General features: G+C 52.7%; 1 protein-coding gene across 1 annotated transcript in view; it reads right to left on the reverse strand.

Moving 5' to 3' along the window:
- The window catches only part of CFDP1 (craniofacial development protein 1), a 54169-nt gene that overhangs the window by 16094 nt on the left and 23211 nt on the right, over positions 1-14864 (reverse strand). The gene's annotated exons all lie outside the window — the stretch shown is intronic.

Genomic DNA, 14864 nt, shown 5'->3' on the forward strand with positions numbered 1-14864 from the left:
TTTATAGATTAATCTGCTGGATCAGTAATTTAGGCCACTCGATGGCTAGCATTTAAAAGCGCTCATTTCTTTCTGGGAAGGCTGAGAACCTGCTCGTGATTTACAAAATTACTGCTGGGTCTCTGGTGGCTCGGGCATTTGTCGGAGACAGGTGTTGTGCATTAGCCACATTCCCTCCTCCCTGCCCTCATCCAGGTTTAATAGCAGCAATAAAACACCAACTGCACCAGCTCCAAAGCAGCAGAGCAAGCAGCAGCCTCGTCCTCCTTCCCATTTCCAGCCCACCGTGTGGTATTAAGGCTTTAGGATGATGTATAACAACCAACCGGGGTGGGGGAGAAGCAGCCAAGCAATCTGAGCCCTCCCCATGCCCCGGGGCAGGGTGCCCCGACCTCCCAGGCCAGGGGGGTGCTGGGGCTGGCCGCAGCGAACAAACCAGAGCAGGATTTGAAGAGGGAAGGAAGCAGCCTGCCCCTGCTCACAGCTAGCCCCTCCTTCCGTCCAGCCCTTTCCGACTCCGAAGCGAAGCTGCTGCTATCTCGCAGGCAGCAGGAGCAGCCTTCCTTCCTCACCAGCATGGAGCACAGCGGCTGCAAAACCCTCGTGGAGCCTGGAAACGGCATCCCTGTGAGCAACGAGCGCTTCTTCAGCTGGCTCTTGGCTCAAGCGGTTTCATAACGCAAAAGGAAGCCGGAATCCCTCGGGGCTCAGATTTTTCCAGGCTCGGTAAACACAAACACCCATTACTTGTAGGCGCAGCAAGTGGGACAAAGGATGCACAGCCAGGTAGGTGCCTGAGCGGTGGTCGGGACGTGCGGAAACATGCGCGCAGTCCTGGAAACCTCCGGCACCAAGACGTAGCTCCAGACTGTGCTGCTTTCAAGTCTGCCTTCGAGCTGAAAGAGCAGCCTTTGTTGTCTGCAACACTACCAGTTCAGAAAAAAAAGCACTGCCGCTCAGCCCCCCACAACCCCAAAGGTTTGTTTCTTCACCCAAAATGCTCAGCCCCCCACCCCAAAGGTTTGTTCCTCAACCCAAAATGCTCAGCCCCCACCCCAAAGGTTTGTTCCTCAACCCAAAACGTCAGCTCCTTAATAGCAGAGGGTGGGAGCCCGGCGGTCATTAGGCAGGTTGTGTTAAGTGCCCTGCGTGCAGCTGATCAGAGCACTATTCCTTACAGGATCCAAACGGCGAGCCAGCACACCTCAGCAAGCAATCTCGTTTAATGGTCAATTAGCAGGGATGTGCTCTTCTGAGCTAAAAATCACTGCAGACAAAAGAAAAAAATGCAGTACCACCATCTTTCCTCTGCTTTGACTCTTGAATCAAGGCAGAACATCACTCCCACAGCCCATCCTTAACTGGGAAGACCGGGACACGTGTAAGAGTTGGCCATGAGTTTCACCCCAATCTCGTGTAAGAACAAGGACAGAGAGATTCTTGATAATAACAAGATTTCTTTAGAGTAGGAAGGGACTGGATGGACTCAGGAGCCAAAAGAAAAAACCCAACTGTCTCCCTACAAAGCACTGTTTCTAAACATGAAATGAAAACAGGGCAAATTCCAGCCCCCCAACAGCCTCTGCCCTTGGGGATTTGAATACCCGAGCCCCGTAGGACTGCAAGCGAGAAGGAAACAGCTAACGAGAGGCAGATTTGCATCGTGTTGATGTATTGGCACCAGCGACGTTTCAGACCGGGGCAGGCCACCTACATCAGCCGCATGCTTGCAGCCAGCAGCGCTGCGAACCAGAGCACACGCCCCGATTCCGCAGGCGCAGGAACATCGGCGTAACCAGGAGCACATGGGCACTTCTCTGCTGCTGCCAGCTCCAGGGCTCACAAGTCGTGAGTCAGCCTCCGCACCCCTCCAGCTGAGGGTAGTTTAAAAGCTAGACATTGCAAAAAAAAATAAGACAGAAACAGTATTAACGTGCCTCCTGGTTTCTGAGCCTTAGGTTAAGCCAGCAAGAGCGGCAGCCCCTTCCCTCCAGCCACGAGAGCAGAAACTTTCGTTTCTGTACTCAAAGGCTGAGGTCGTTACCTGGCCCAGGACTTGAAGGTTGGGAGAAACCCACCAACTATTTTCAGACTGGCAGCTCACTCAAAGTGAGCATCGCCCCCTCCCACAATCCATCAAGGACGACCCTGGGGATTTGCAGTGAGACTCGACCCAGCTGCGCGGCCGCGACCCAGCCCAGAGGGTCGGATGGAAAGGTTGGTGCCACCGGTGCTCGGCACCCAGCCCCTCTCCTCGGAGTTTCAGCAGACAGACCGAAGGCTTAACACAGCCCACGGGCTCTGAATGCCCACGTTGTGCCTCTGAAACAGAACGAGCTCACTGTGCAGTCCTGAGGAGCAGCAAGAGCGTGCTGTGGATGCTGTCAATAGTGGCACGGTGACAAGGCAGAAATCTCAGGATTCCAGGAAAACGCTCCTCTGGTTCATGCATCAGCAAGGCAGAGGCAATATGAACGGGTCTGCAAGTCAAATTTGGGTTCCTCCAAGCTTGTGGGTTACCACAAACAGCTCCGTGCGCTGAAACCCACCCTGGGGACCCTGATTTACTCTGCTGCCTACAGAGCAAGGGAAATACAGAGATACCCAAAGCTCGATAGCAAGCCTGGTGACAACGTGCAAGAACAAACCAAAGTGTACTTTCTCCTCTATTATCATTGCCACACTGACTTTGGACAACACTCCCTCACTTAAACACGGTGACTCGAAGAGTAAATTCTGCTGGAAGAAAAACTGACAGCCCTCGCCATTTAACTACATGCCTGAAGGCACAGCTTAGAAGCGGGATTCTTACACTACGAACAAAAATCCCCTTCGGTTTTCTTCTCCCTTGTAGCAAAACCCTCCAGGAGCATCTCCCAGGTGGGGCGCTTACCCGAGCAGACCCTGCTGCGTTCAGCTCCTCGGAGAACAGGGCAGAGGGGGAAGCCTGCATCGGTACAATCCCCGGTAACCACTTCAGAAGGCAAGTGTCTATTTTACCTGGCTCCTCTGCTTTACGAGGTTGAGGCAGAATTTCCCTGCTGGCTTCCTGACCTTGCACTTTTGGTTAAGTGAGATGTGGGAAGCGCCAGGCGCTTCTTCTGAAACTCAGGAGGAGCAAAGGACGGCTGGAGCACAAATACACGAGCATAGGGACCACAGTCGGAGGCGGTCCCTGGTTTGTACCAGGGAAGGTGACCTAAAGGCATTAGCTCCCAGGGTTAAACCACCGCAACGAGCACTTTTCCATCCCAGGAGTCGTTTTGAAGAGGAAGGGCACCTCGCTGGGACTGGGGAGATGGAGCAGCAGCTGGGAGGCAGCTGATGTGCACCAGCTCCCAGCTACACCTTCTGCCAGGACTTCGTCACCTCGTGCTCCTTGCCATCTGTAACAACTGGACAAGCTAAAACAGCAAAGGGACAAAGGCACAGCAGAGAAAATAAAATCCCTGCTATGGATTAGGCGTGCAGCGGAGTTACCGGCACTTCCCCAGCGTGACCAGGCTTTCTCAGCCAAGCTGCAAACACAGGCAGGGCGCGATCCAAGGGGAACATCAGACCAGTAACAAAAGGCACTTTCAACTCCTGGACCTTCACCCTCACCGTGCCTGGAGCCACGCCACAACCCCAGGCTGGCCCAGCAGCATCGGGTCAGGCGGCGGCACGGAGCACGTCGGGGCCGCTCGCCCAGCTCCCCCCGGGGCAGCCAGAGCTGCCTACGTCCCATCCTTCAGCTCCCACAGAGCGGGCATCCCAAGCCATCGGCGAGGTCTGTTACGCCACACAACCACCAAATCCCCTCGAAGCAACTCCCCGGCTTGTTTTGACCTGCATAAGGACAAGCGGCTGGGCTGGCAGGAGGGCGTTAAACATTTCAGGCTGCTCTCGAGAAGCCCGGGTGGAAACCTCTCACACCCTGCCCAGGCAGATGCAATCTTCTCGCTGGTCATTTCTGTGAGCACAGAGCTACTGCGAGGAGAACATCTCCGCTCCTTCAGAGGGGACACAAAAGCTGCTGGCTCTGCTTTATGCTGGGACCCACGCCTTTCTCCCCCTCCCACATTTTTAAACACAGACAGCTGGAGAAACACCTCCCAACTATTTCCCCCTTTTTTTTTTTTTTTTTTTTATAATCTGTTTAGGACAGAGGTAAGCTGGTCATCCCTGCTATGCCCCATAATCTTCTGGAGATCTCAGGGGTGTTTATTTTTTCATCGAAGGGCTAGAGCACTGCAAGGGTAACGGTGTCCCTTCCCAAAAGCGTTTGGTACTCAGCGGAGAGAGCAAAAGCAAATGGCTACGGGGATCTTTCAAAGCCTCTCGCATTACAGGCACGAAGCAGGCAGAGAGAAGAGATCATCCTGCCCTTTGTTGTTCGTATTTGCAGTGCGCAGAGCCCCATATATTTAATTCCCACGTACGTCGCTCGGTCTCCTACATAGCGAGCAAGGCTACGTCATGAGAACTCCGGCACGACAAATCCTTACCCATCAATTTTGGGAACTGGGGCAGGGCTGTGGTGAGCATGAGCCCAGGAGGGACGTGGTTTTATTCCCTGTAGGATCTCCACACATTCCCTACCCCACCCCACTCCGAGGAAGCGGCAGGGAAGAGAGGAGCGTGTTAGAGGCTTCAGCCTTTGGTCTTTCTCCTATCTGCAAATGCAACTTTCTTATTAAAAGATAAAGAAAAAATTGTTTCATCCTCCACGCCCGGACCTAATCTTTAAATACCTAGTGAAATCTAAGTAATTGAGATCTGCTTTTAGCAGCTGTGGGCTCCCTCCTCCCTTTCATGTACTCAGACAGAAGCTGCCGAGGACTGAGGGTTACTTCACTTAAGAACGACCAAGTTTGATCGCTGTGCCTGGCGAGGAATATTAAAAGCAGTGACAAGAGCGACATAATCTAGCTGTGTTGTAGCTTCTACTTTTTTTTTTTTTTTTTTTTTTTTCCATTTAAGTGCTCCATTCCTCACTTCTTACTGCAAGGACAGCGTCGGTGCAGCCCAGCTTTCTGGGTGCTAAACTTAGGGCAATTAAAAGGGCTCAACTGGCAGAGCAGCACAGCCTCCGGAGTGCAACCACAAACGAAACCCCTCCTTGTGTGTCATGCGCTGCACACACGTCCACGGCTTCAAAGAGCCTTCAGAGAGGCAGCCCTTGACTTTCTGGATGCGGTGCTAAACCACTGCTCTCACCTTCTGCAGCCAGCTCCGTTCTCCGTGAGGAACTGGCAGAGCTGCAATGAGAACCCGGGGCTCTCCCACGTGCTCGGGGACGGCGCTCGCTGCGTTTTCTGCTCAGAAGGATGACAGATGTTTCCCTGCATACACAGAATTCATTTTTATTTTCCTAAAGAAATGTCTTAAAAGCTGCTAAGGGGCTCTGGCTGAACACGCGCTGGTTAAACAAGGGCGTGCGCCCGAAGAAGCAAGTTGCCAAAACGCTCTTCTCCCTTTAAGCACCAGGAGAAAGCGCCGTCGCCTGCTCAGACTTGCTCCAACGACCAAATTACTCTCACAGCGAAGCGAAGCGTTATTTTGAGCTCGAGCGCTTTCAATCACCGCTCACAGCTGCTCCGCTGTGGGCTGGATGAAAGGAAGAGCACCTCCCTCGGCCGGGAGTGACGTCCTCCTGCGGAAAAATGCGGGCTGAGGCCGAGCCCGACCTTACGCGATGCCTGCTAACCCAAAAGCTGCACTTTGCCTCTTAAATTCATCAGGGCGACGGTGCAGCCACGTGATCCGACAACTCGTGCTGTATTTTGGGGCTGGGAGCTGCTTCTAAGCAGCAAGGATAAAACCTCGGGCTGCCCACGGCCGCAGTGGGTATCTCCAGCACGGAGCAAGCTCAGGCACTCGTGCAGCTGCCGCCCCGAGCCCCACAGGGAGCGCACGGAGCCTCTCGGGGGATTCCCTTGTATGCTGAACCTGGGCCAGCTGCCTTCTTTGCAGCTGCAGAGCAAACCCAAGCCGAGCTCTCTCGTGGGCTGACAGCCCCACCTCTTCTGCAGCAAGGGCACGACTGCAACATGTCCACACGGTGCCCCATCTTTGCTGCCACCAAGCCCCAGCACACTTCTGGCCTCACCTCTCCAGGCTGCCTCAGGGGACGGATTTAATCGCTACAACTCCGGGAAGGCAGCGACCCACCTCTTGCTGCTACATTTTTTTCTTTTCCTTCGAAGGACAGAGGGGAAATAAAGAGACATTTGCTATCAGTGAACCAAGAACAAATAGTGTTTTCATCAGCAGATGCTCTCCTTGGGCATCTTGCCACCAAGGAGGAAGATGTAACAGCACAACCGAGGTGCTTGCTCCGAGAAGGCACCAAGCATCCGCACAGCAAAACAGAGCTGGGCCTGGCCCCTCCGCAAGGAGGACATTGTGTTATTGTACGTGAATAGAGGTAGCAAGCTCCAGCACCGGGCATAAACAAGCTGCTGTACATAATGGACATTGTTAGGTGTCTCAATAGGTTACTGACCCAAAGGAAAGTTTAGCTCCACAATGCAGGGCCTGAGCTCTGCCTCTCTGAATGCCCAGCCGAAGGCATCCCCACGCGTTCAGCGCAGCCGGATCTTTTTGTATTTTGCACTGTCCACTTCCTCCTGAGTTTCCCTGGTTTCCTTCCATTTGTATGACGAGCCTTTGTTCTTTCTCTGCCCTCTTCCTCCTCCTATTTTGAAGCGTACAGATGCAGTCTAAGGGCGGGGAAGCGAGCAGAGGCACAGCACGTTAGAATAACAACTTTCATAGCTCACACCTACCCGTACCAAACCACAATAGATCAGCTCTAGCTCTGTATGGAAGTAGTGACCCCTGGATGCACGAGGTAGGGCCCTTCCAAACTTACTGCAACCACAAATAATTTTGTCTCTGTCAAACATTAAGGAGTTAAAATGGGGCCCTTTGTGAAATTCATTTCATCTTAGTAATAGCTGTTGAAACACCGTACATGAGATTTTCTTCCAAAACACTCATCATGGTGGAATATACCTCTTTCCATCAACGGGTCTCAAGGTTCTGTAGCAGGCTGCATGGCAGAGTTATCCCAACTTTGAACACGGCGTAACTGAGAAATGCATCCTGAGCAAGTAGTCCGAGATCCCTGCAGTCTTCCAGCACGGGAGAAAGGCATCCCCCTGCTGGGTTTGGGCAGCGCTCGGTGCTCCCACGAGGGCAGACACTTCACATCACCCAAGTTCTCTACAACCTTTCTTTCCAAACAGCCAAAGCCAACCTGTGCGCGTCAGGACTCCAGCAGCACTTGAGCCTACCAGAGCTGTCAGCTCTTTCAGAGATAATAATCACCTGTCAGAAAGGCAGAGCAGACTGGGGAAGAAATAAGGGAGGAAACGGGAATAAGCACCTCGAGTTGCAGCCAAGGCAATCAAGAAACCAAATTCAGCTGCTTCAGTAAGTACCTTTTAATGCAACACGTCCCTCCTCCAGCTCAGCAGTCCTAGGGCGATTCCACAATAGTCTTGAGCCTGGGGCTTTAAATTTGCTAATAAATAGCCTGAGCACTCGTGCACACGATGGATGTGGGGGAGGGAGAAGAAAGATTTCAGATTACAACAACAGCAGCATTTGTCGCTTGCTCTAGTTGGTGCGAGAGGCAGTTTTCAGGCTCTTGGACTCGGGAGGAATATTTTCTGTTCCATTCCTGATGTGCTTGGCTGCTTTCTGCCAAAGCCTGTTTTAAATCCATTAATGAAACGAGGCTGAGCCTGCACAACTTTTTAATCCCCACCAAGTGGAAAAATGGCACTTGGGTATATTTCTGGGAAGGAGACACACCCACCGTTCCCACCGCCATCGCGTGGAGCGCTGCTCCATGGCCACCTCCTCCAAAGCCACCTTCTCTACACAGTCTTTTCATGCTATAAGCGATGCCCATCCATCTCCCAGGACTCCAGCTTTCATGAGTTTAAATCCTTTAAGGACACAACCACCACTGCGAGCTACAACACAAACTGTGCCTAGGACACAGCCTTTCTCCAGAGATCTGGAGAGGAAATCCCAAACCCTTCCCATGGAAAAAAAATAACACAACCAGAATTATTCCAGCACATAAGAGGAAAACCCTCTTTTCCAGAGTGTTTATGTTAAGACACTAGTAGGCTGAGATTCTTCAAGAAGAAAAAACACATAACCTAAGTTATAGGACACCATGACAGCTAATAAAATGGGCACCAGTTCTGTTAGAGCAGCAATATTTTTGGCAGGGGTATTTTAAACCTAACCTCCTGTTCCATGAACAGCAGTGGCCTAAACGGGAAGGATTGCTGAGTCAGCTTCTGCCTCAGGCTTCACAATGTGCTCTGTGTTTTCCAGCAGGCTGTAATCTACCAGGAAAAGCTGAACTGGCTTGGAGGGGATGAACATAAGAGCTTTAAGGAAATCCAGGAAGAAATGTATGAAACTGAAGCCTCTTTAATTAAAAAGAGGAGGGAAATGCTACCACAGGGTCTGGGTGAGCAGAGACCACCAACACTAGCATGCAGGTGACTGCAGAGATGCCCTACTGGGACACAAAATTGGTTTTTTTCCCCTCGACTCTAAGCCACAAACGATGATGCCATCCAAATAGTCCCCAGAACAAATGTGCATGCAGAGCAGCTTGTGGAACAGGAGAGGCTGCAAGGCACCCGTTGTACAAACCTCCCATCTAACCCCAGCCCTCCCTAAGAGCTTGTAGGGAAAAATGCACGTTCAAGCACAAAGTGATCCTTCCTGCAGTGGCTTCCCTGCCTCTGGAAATCAGGCTCACTTGGGAATGATGAACATCCTTAGCTGAGACTGGATGCAGTTCCTTCTCCCCGGCTCCAGTGCTCAGCTGCCCCAGAGCTGCCCTGGCACGCGGTGCTGGCCGTCAGCGTTCACATCCTCACCTGGTGAGCTGCAGCCGAGCACTCTGACACAGCCCTGCAGAAGATGCAACAAGCACAGCACGGTGCGAGGGGACAGCAGGGCCACAGTAGCCACAAGTCGGATCTTGCAAAGCAGCCACAGCCTGGAAGAGGTGTCATGCACAGATCCGCTCTGTCTGCAGCATCTTGTGCAAGAAGCCAGGATAAACTTTTACATTTAAATAAAAGGAGCTGGCAGAGAAAATCCACTTCCTCTCATTTAGTCCTTCCACATTAAGTGAAATTTCAGCTTGATTTCAGCCCCCAACACAGCATGGCTTGAGATTATGAAAAAGCTTTATAGCTCTTTTCTCTTCCCTCCCACCAACTAAGGGGCTCCTGCCCTACCCGCAGCATGTGCACACCAACCCCTGACTACGTGCTCCCGCCCGATGCTCGAGGTGCTGAGACCTCTCTGGCACAGGACCAGAGGTGGGTCCTCTCCTGCACAGCTTCACCCTGCCCAGATGAGCCCCAGCCTCTGCTGCCCGCCTCAACAGTGCCCATATTTCCAATATTCCTCCCAGTAGAAGCTATACCCTAGGCTGGAACAGCCTGCAGAAGTTAAATAACCACCAAGCATCTCTCTGTCTTCAGCAGGGGAGGAAGGGGGCTGCAATCCTGGAGGAAGCAGGCGCTGCCCAGCAAATCCTGCTCTGGGAGAGCTGGTTGGAGCTGGCACGGCAAGGCACGGAGCAGCACAGGTTTGGAAGCAGCCTGCAGAGAGCCATGCCTCTGCTTATGAGCCCTCCAAGAAGCAGCAGGTATGCTCCGCGGGCTCCATGGCACGCACAAACCACACGAGGGGTCCCATGCTGGAGACGGGGCGAGAAACCCCAAGTGTTCTCACTGCAGATCAATGCTGCCTGTGGCTCTGAGTCCTAAAAGGACGGGACAGATGAGCTTAGTGCTGGAAGCTGTTTTACAGGGAGTTTCTCAGCCCTTATCATGCCTTCTGGACGACCGCTGGGCTTGATTAGCTGACGAGGAGCCCACGGCAGAACCATGCAGTCCTCTCAGAACAGAGGCACTGCGATTACAACGACCTACCACATCCAACTCGCCACGCCTGAGCATTTCCGAGGAACAGGGTCTTCACCTTTTCCTCTACAGCAATCAATCCATAGGCGCCTGGATTTCTGGGCAGCTGCTTTCTTTTCAGTTACATCACAAATCAAAGTAAATAAGAAACTCTCTGCCAGGGAGCCTTTTCCTAAGACTCATTCTTTCCTGTATCTTTCTGTTCCCATTCCCAGCCCTACAATTCCACAGCCCGTGCACCCAAGAGGACCCCGTCCATTATTCCTGCATCTGAAGGAAGTTAGCACTTTATTTTGCACAACACCGAGATCCCTGTGGCATTCAGCAAAAGCTCTGAGCTAATGCTTGAAGGCTTCCCCGACTGTCACAGCCACAGCCCTGTTGTATTGGTATCAGCATTTAAAATCAACAGGCCCTTTTCCTTTCAGCACAGGCCGTGGTTCCGGGTTTATCACCAACGGCAAATAAAGTTTAAAAAAAATACACACGCACAACCCGGGCTCAAGGTGCACGCGCAGAAACGGATGCACTGACGCACTGGCCAGACTGCTGGTACCCACCCTGGCGCTTATCTCCACGTACGAGGAAGAAAGCTCGCTCACGCGCAGATATATGGCTCTGCAGTTTGCCCTTGGTTAAGCTGGGAAGTGCCATAAATCAGCCACCGTGCATCCTCGGATCCGGAAGGCAGACCTAGAGAGAGCGGGAGGGCAGCAGCAGACTCTGATTAAGCAGCTATAAACACAGCCACGTCCTAGTGACATCTAAATCCAGGCCACGGGAGCAGAGCTCAACCAATTTGCCGGATTCTGGGAAGTTCTGGTGTATTTTTAACCGGTTCAAACAGTTTGCTCAACAATCAGCTGCTGCAGTTAATTATTCTCAAAGAAAGGGAAGGAGTCTTCGGTTCTTGAGGCCTCCATCTGAAGACTGGGTGAAGTCCTGTACCAGAGGGCACACAAAGGTTTGGCACAGGGGTGAGCGGGGAGAAACGTGCCGTGCCAGAGCTGGGGGCAGGTGAACTCAGGAGCATTGCTGGCCTTCACCCTGGCAGAGATTTTAGTTGAAATCTCCGGGGTACACAACCGGGACAGTGCCAAACATTTCCACCTATCCCAGTAACCAGCAGCAAATATCAAAAACCCGCTATTTCGGCTCGGTTGCTTAAGAGAATGGTGCTGGAGTCTCTCCTGCAAAGCACAGGCAAAGAAAGGGTGCCGAGGGTTTGTGTTTTTCTCATTGCTCCTCAACACAGATCAGCAGAAGGAGCCAGGGTGGGCTCGTAAAGGCGCCGTGGTCCCGTGCACGCTGTCCAAAGCTGCTTCAGGCAAAGAAGTCTGCGATGGTTTAGTCTGCCAGCGTGGATGGGACTGGACCGCACTCAAAGCCCTCCTCTTATTCCAGGCAGGGAGCTGCCTCCAAATAACCTTCCTGAGTGACTTGGGACCCTGCACTTGTACCGGCTAAAAAATAAACGAGCTGATTCAGGCCCCATCCCGACACAGACAGGGTTTTGGATGGAGCCCACCAAGTCCCCAGCTCCTGAGCTCTTGGAGCTTCCAGCGGCACAAGGGGCTAAGATCTTCCTCCTCTTCTTATAGCGCAGACAGTAAAAACCCCTTCACAATATGCAGATTTTCCTCTGTGTACTAACTACACGTAGCTGTGACCTACGGCACCCTCAAACCTTGGTGTCTGCCTGGGAATCTGACTGCTGGAAGCCGACTGGGCTCGCGCTGCCAGGGCTCTGCCCCTGGGGCTTGCCCACAGCACAGGAGGTGTGGAATGGGGAGGAAAAGCGGGGCAAGAGAGATTGAAGACAACTGAAGGCTTTGCTTTGGGAATCCTGCACGGAGAATTACTTGGGAGTTTCCAGGACCACCCCAGGATGCTTTGTTTGTAAGTTTGATGCAAAGACTTGAGGCTTCATAGCTGCAGTGGCTGATATCCAGCCCCTCCCCAGCTCATCCCGCAGCAGACAAAGCAGCAGCTCTGGCACAAAGACGAGCGCGTGTAGGGAACGTGCCAACTTCTGCCGGGGTTTGCAGCCCCAGGATGCTGCCGCACTCCAGGTTTTTCCCGGCCTGGGGCAGAGCCCATGTGGATTTACGGTCTGGGTCCTGCCAATATGATCTCACCGCCTCCTAAAGGAAGAGTATGGCCAGAAATCCCACAGCCAAAGAGGACATTTGTGTATTTGCTTACGGGCATCAGACTGGACATTCATTACAGGTGACTTCAGCAGCCGAGGACCATGCAGCACGGACACCTGGCACAACGCAGAGCAGGAAGGAATCGAAGCTGACTGAGGGGTCCCTGCTCCCTGGGACACAAGGACAAGCACCAAGTGAAGGCAGGGTAGTGCTCCTCGTAATGGCAGTGCTGTTTGCTTCCCAGCCAGCTCCCCTATTGCTAAAGGAAGGAGACAGGAGGCTTTTTTTTTTCCAGGAGGTATTTGTAACAAAGAAAGTTGAAGAGAGTCAGCATCCCTCTGACACAGAGCTGATGGTAAATTAATATTTAAATAATTTAATTATTAATTAAATATTAAATAAATAAAATAATTAATTTAAATATTTAAATTAACATTTACCATCACCTTTACTCCTGAACGCTTTGGAGAAGAGCTAGTAGGAAAACCCCTACACATTTGTCTGTGTGCAGATACTCTGCCCCCGTTAACAGTCCATACTTTGCCCTGCAGTCACAGCACTTCGGTTTGGGTGTAAGAGCCCCTGCTAAACACAACAGCCACAAAACCCTAAAGCAAGGGAGGAGACAGCTATCACGTACAGTCTCCATAGCCAGCCCGAAGCACACGACCTGTCTTGCACTGATCCCTTTGCAGAGGCCATGTAATTCTCTACAAGTTGTTTTGTTTCCAAAACAAATGCTACACACTCTCCTTTGACTTCGGAAAGTAGGAAAAAAAATCCCCCACAACGCAAACAGCCAAACACTGCTGGCGAGGCTCTCCAGTGAGCGCGTGTGAGCGGAGAGGAAGCGGAGAGCCAGCAGAGAGCCAGTCCAGCTTTCCAAAGGGTTATTGCAAACAGCAGGGAGGGAAAAGGGATTTTACACATTAGGAAAAACACCACGATGGTGCCGAGCTTAAAGCGAACGCTGCACAAGAGGCCCTGCACTGTCTGTTTAGCAATTCTCTAATGTAAAACGTGAGTTACAGAGCAGGATGGAGACCCTGCCAGCGGGGTCAATGCTGCAGGAGCTGTTGTGGCCCGGCGCAGAGCAGCGTGCCAGGTGCTGCACAAAGGAGCCTCCACCTCCGGGAATTCACACGTGTATTGGCACAGCAGCATACCGGCCGTACATCACTTCACTTCAGATGTCACAAATCCTGGGGCAAGATCCACAAAAAAGCACCTGAACCCCCCTTGGATTTCAGTGAGGGACAGGATTAAGAGCCTAAACACCTTTGTGGGTTCTGGCCTAAACAACTTGCCGTGCGTCATCCTGAGGGTATGGCAAAGCCAAGGACGTCCCTGCGTACCCGTCTCTGGGGAGTCAGCGATATCATGCGCACCAGCTGCTTCGCCAGGCTTCCTGCGAGGAGAAATCTGCAGGTCACAGATGAAGAGGCAGGCACGCTGCGTAGCAGCCATCCTGGAAGGAAACAGCATGGCCACGCCAGAAAATGACTCTTTCGGTGCTCTCCCAAGAAAGTTTAATAATCTCATCTTTCATTTGCTTACGCCTCTGCTTTTCTGCAACGCGTCGCCGTGCTGGCCGCGGCGGCTCCTGGGGAGCCAGGAAGGTTCGCCTGCCTCTAGCAGCAGGAAGCGGGTAGGGGGAGACGAAGCCTTCGGCTGAATTCCCACCGGCTTTAGGAAAGCCACGAGCTGCAATCAGCCAGCCCCTGCTGCAGGTTGGCTTTAACCCCCTCCTTGCTGTTGAGCAGGCGTCCAACCTACCTCCTAACAGCACGCACAGCGGTGACGCACGCCGTGTGCTTACTCAACCACAAGGCACGACAGGCAGCACCTGAACACCAGCCATTTGCTTTCACCCCGGGTTTTCCAGCGATCAGAAAGGTGGAAATTTCTCCTACACTTGCATTCGGGGCTGTTCCAACCCGGCCTGCTGCTCTCAGGCCTTCCTGAAGCTTAAAGAAAAAAATAATCGTGCCACAGTCCAACACTGCACATGCCCAGGACTTGTTACTTCAAGAAATACCATCATTGTTCTCAGCCCAGGCGGGTTGGCGATGAACAGACGGCTGCATTGTCCACCGGCTGCCTGGGGGCTTACAGCAACAGCACTGGAGTGCAGCTCCCAAAAGGGCATCAAAGCTGCTGCCCGGGAGCAGGTCAAAGAGTCCTTTATCTACCTTTGCCAATAACCGGTGGGAGATGCTAGGAGAAGACCAAAAAGAGAGGGCACAAAATGCATCTTTCTCGGGGATTCCCAGAAAATCGAGTGGTCTCCAGCAGAAATATTAAATAGATCAGGTTCCTCGGCTCCCTGCCCTGGGGAGAACCAGCGTCCTTGGGCACCTGGAGAAAGCCCAGCCCCGTTATCAGCCCGGGCAGGGGGTCCCTCGGTGCCCCCAGGACTGTGCTCGCTCTGCAGAGCGCAGCGTCGAGGGCTCTGGGGTGAAGCCAACCAGGCAGCAACCCAACACACCAGGAAGGCTTTGAAACTCTGCAGATAGGGAAATGAAGCACTCCACGGCTTGGCAGAGCGGATTAGAGCACTCCGGAGAGCCCCAGACAGCCTGCAGCTTGTTCAAGGTGCCCTTTCTGTTCAGCTTGTGCACCAAATACTCGAGGCTCTGGGTTGCAGACAGGAATAAGGGGAGTGAAAGTCTGGGAGCTTCCTCACCTCCACACCAGGACTGCAAGAGCTGAAGTGCAAGCCGGCCCCGCTAACCAGAACCCGGAGGAGGAAACC

The sequence above is a fragment of the Cygnus atratus genome, chromosome 12 (genome assembly GCF_013377495.2).
Source record: "Cygnus atratus isolate AKBS03 ecotype Queensland, Australia chromosome 12, CAtr_DNAZoo_HiC_assembly, whole genome shotgun sequence".
Taxonomy (NCBI): domain Eukaryota; kingdom Metazoa; phylum Chordata; class Aves; order Anseriformes; family Anatidae; genus Cygnus; species Cygnus atratus.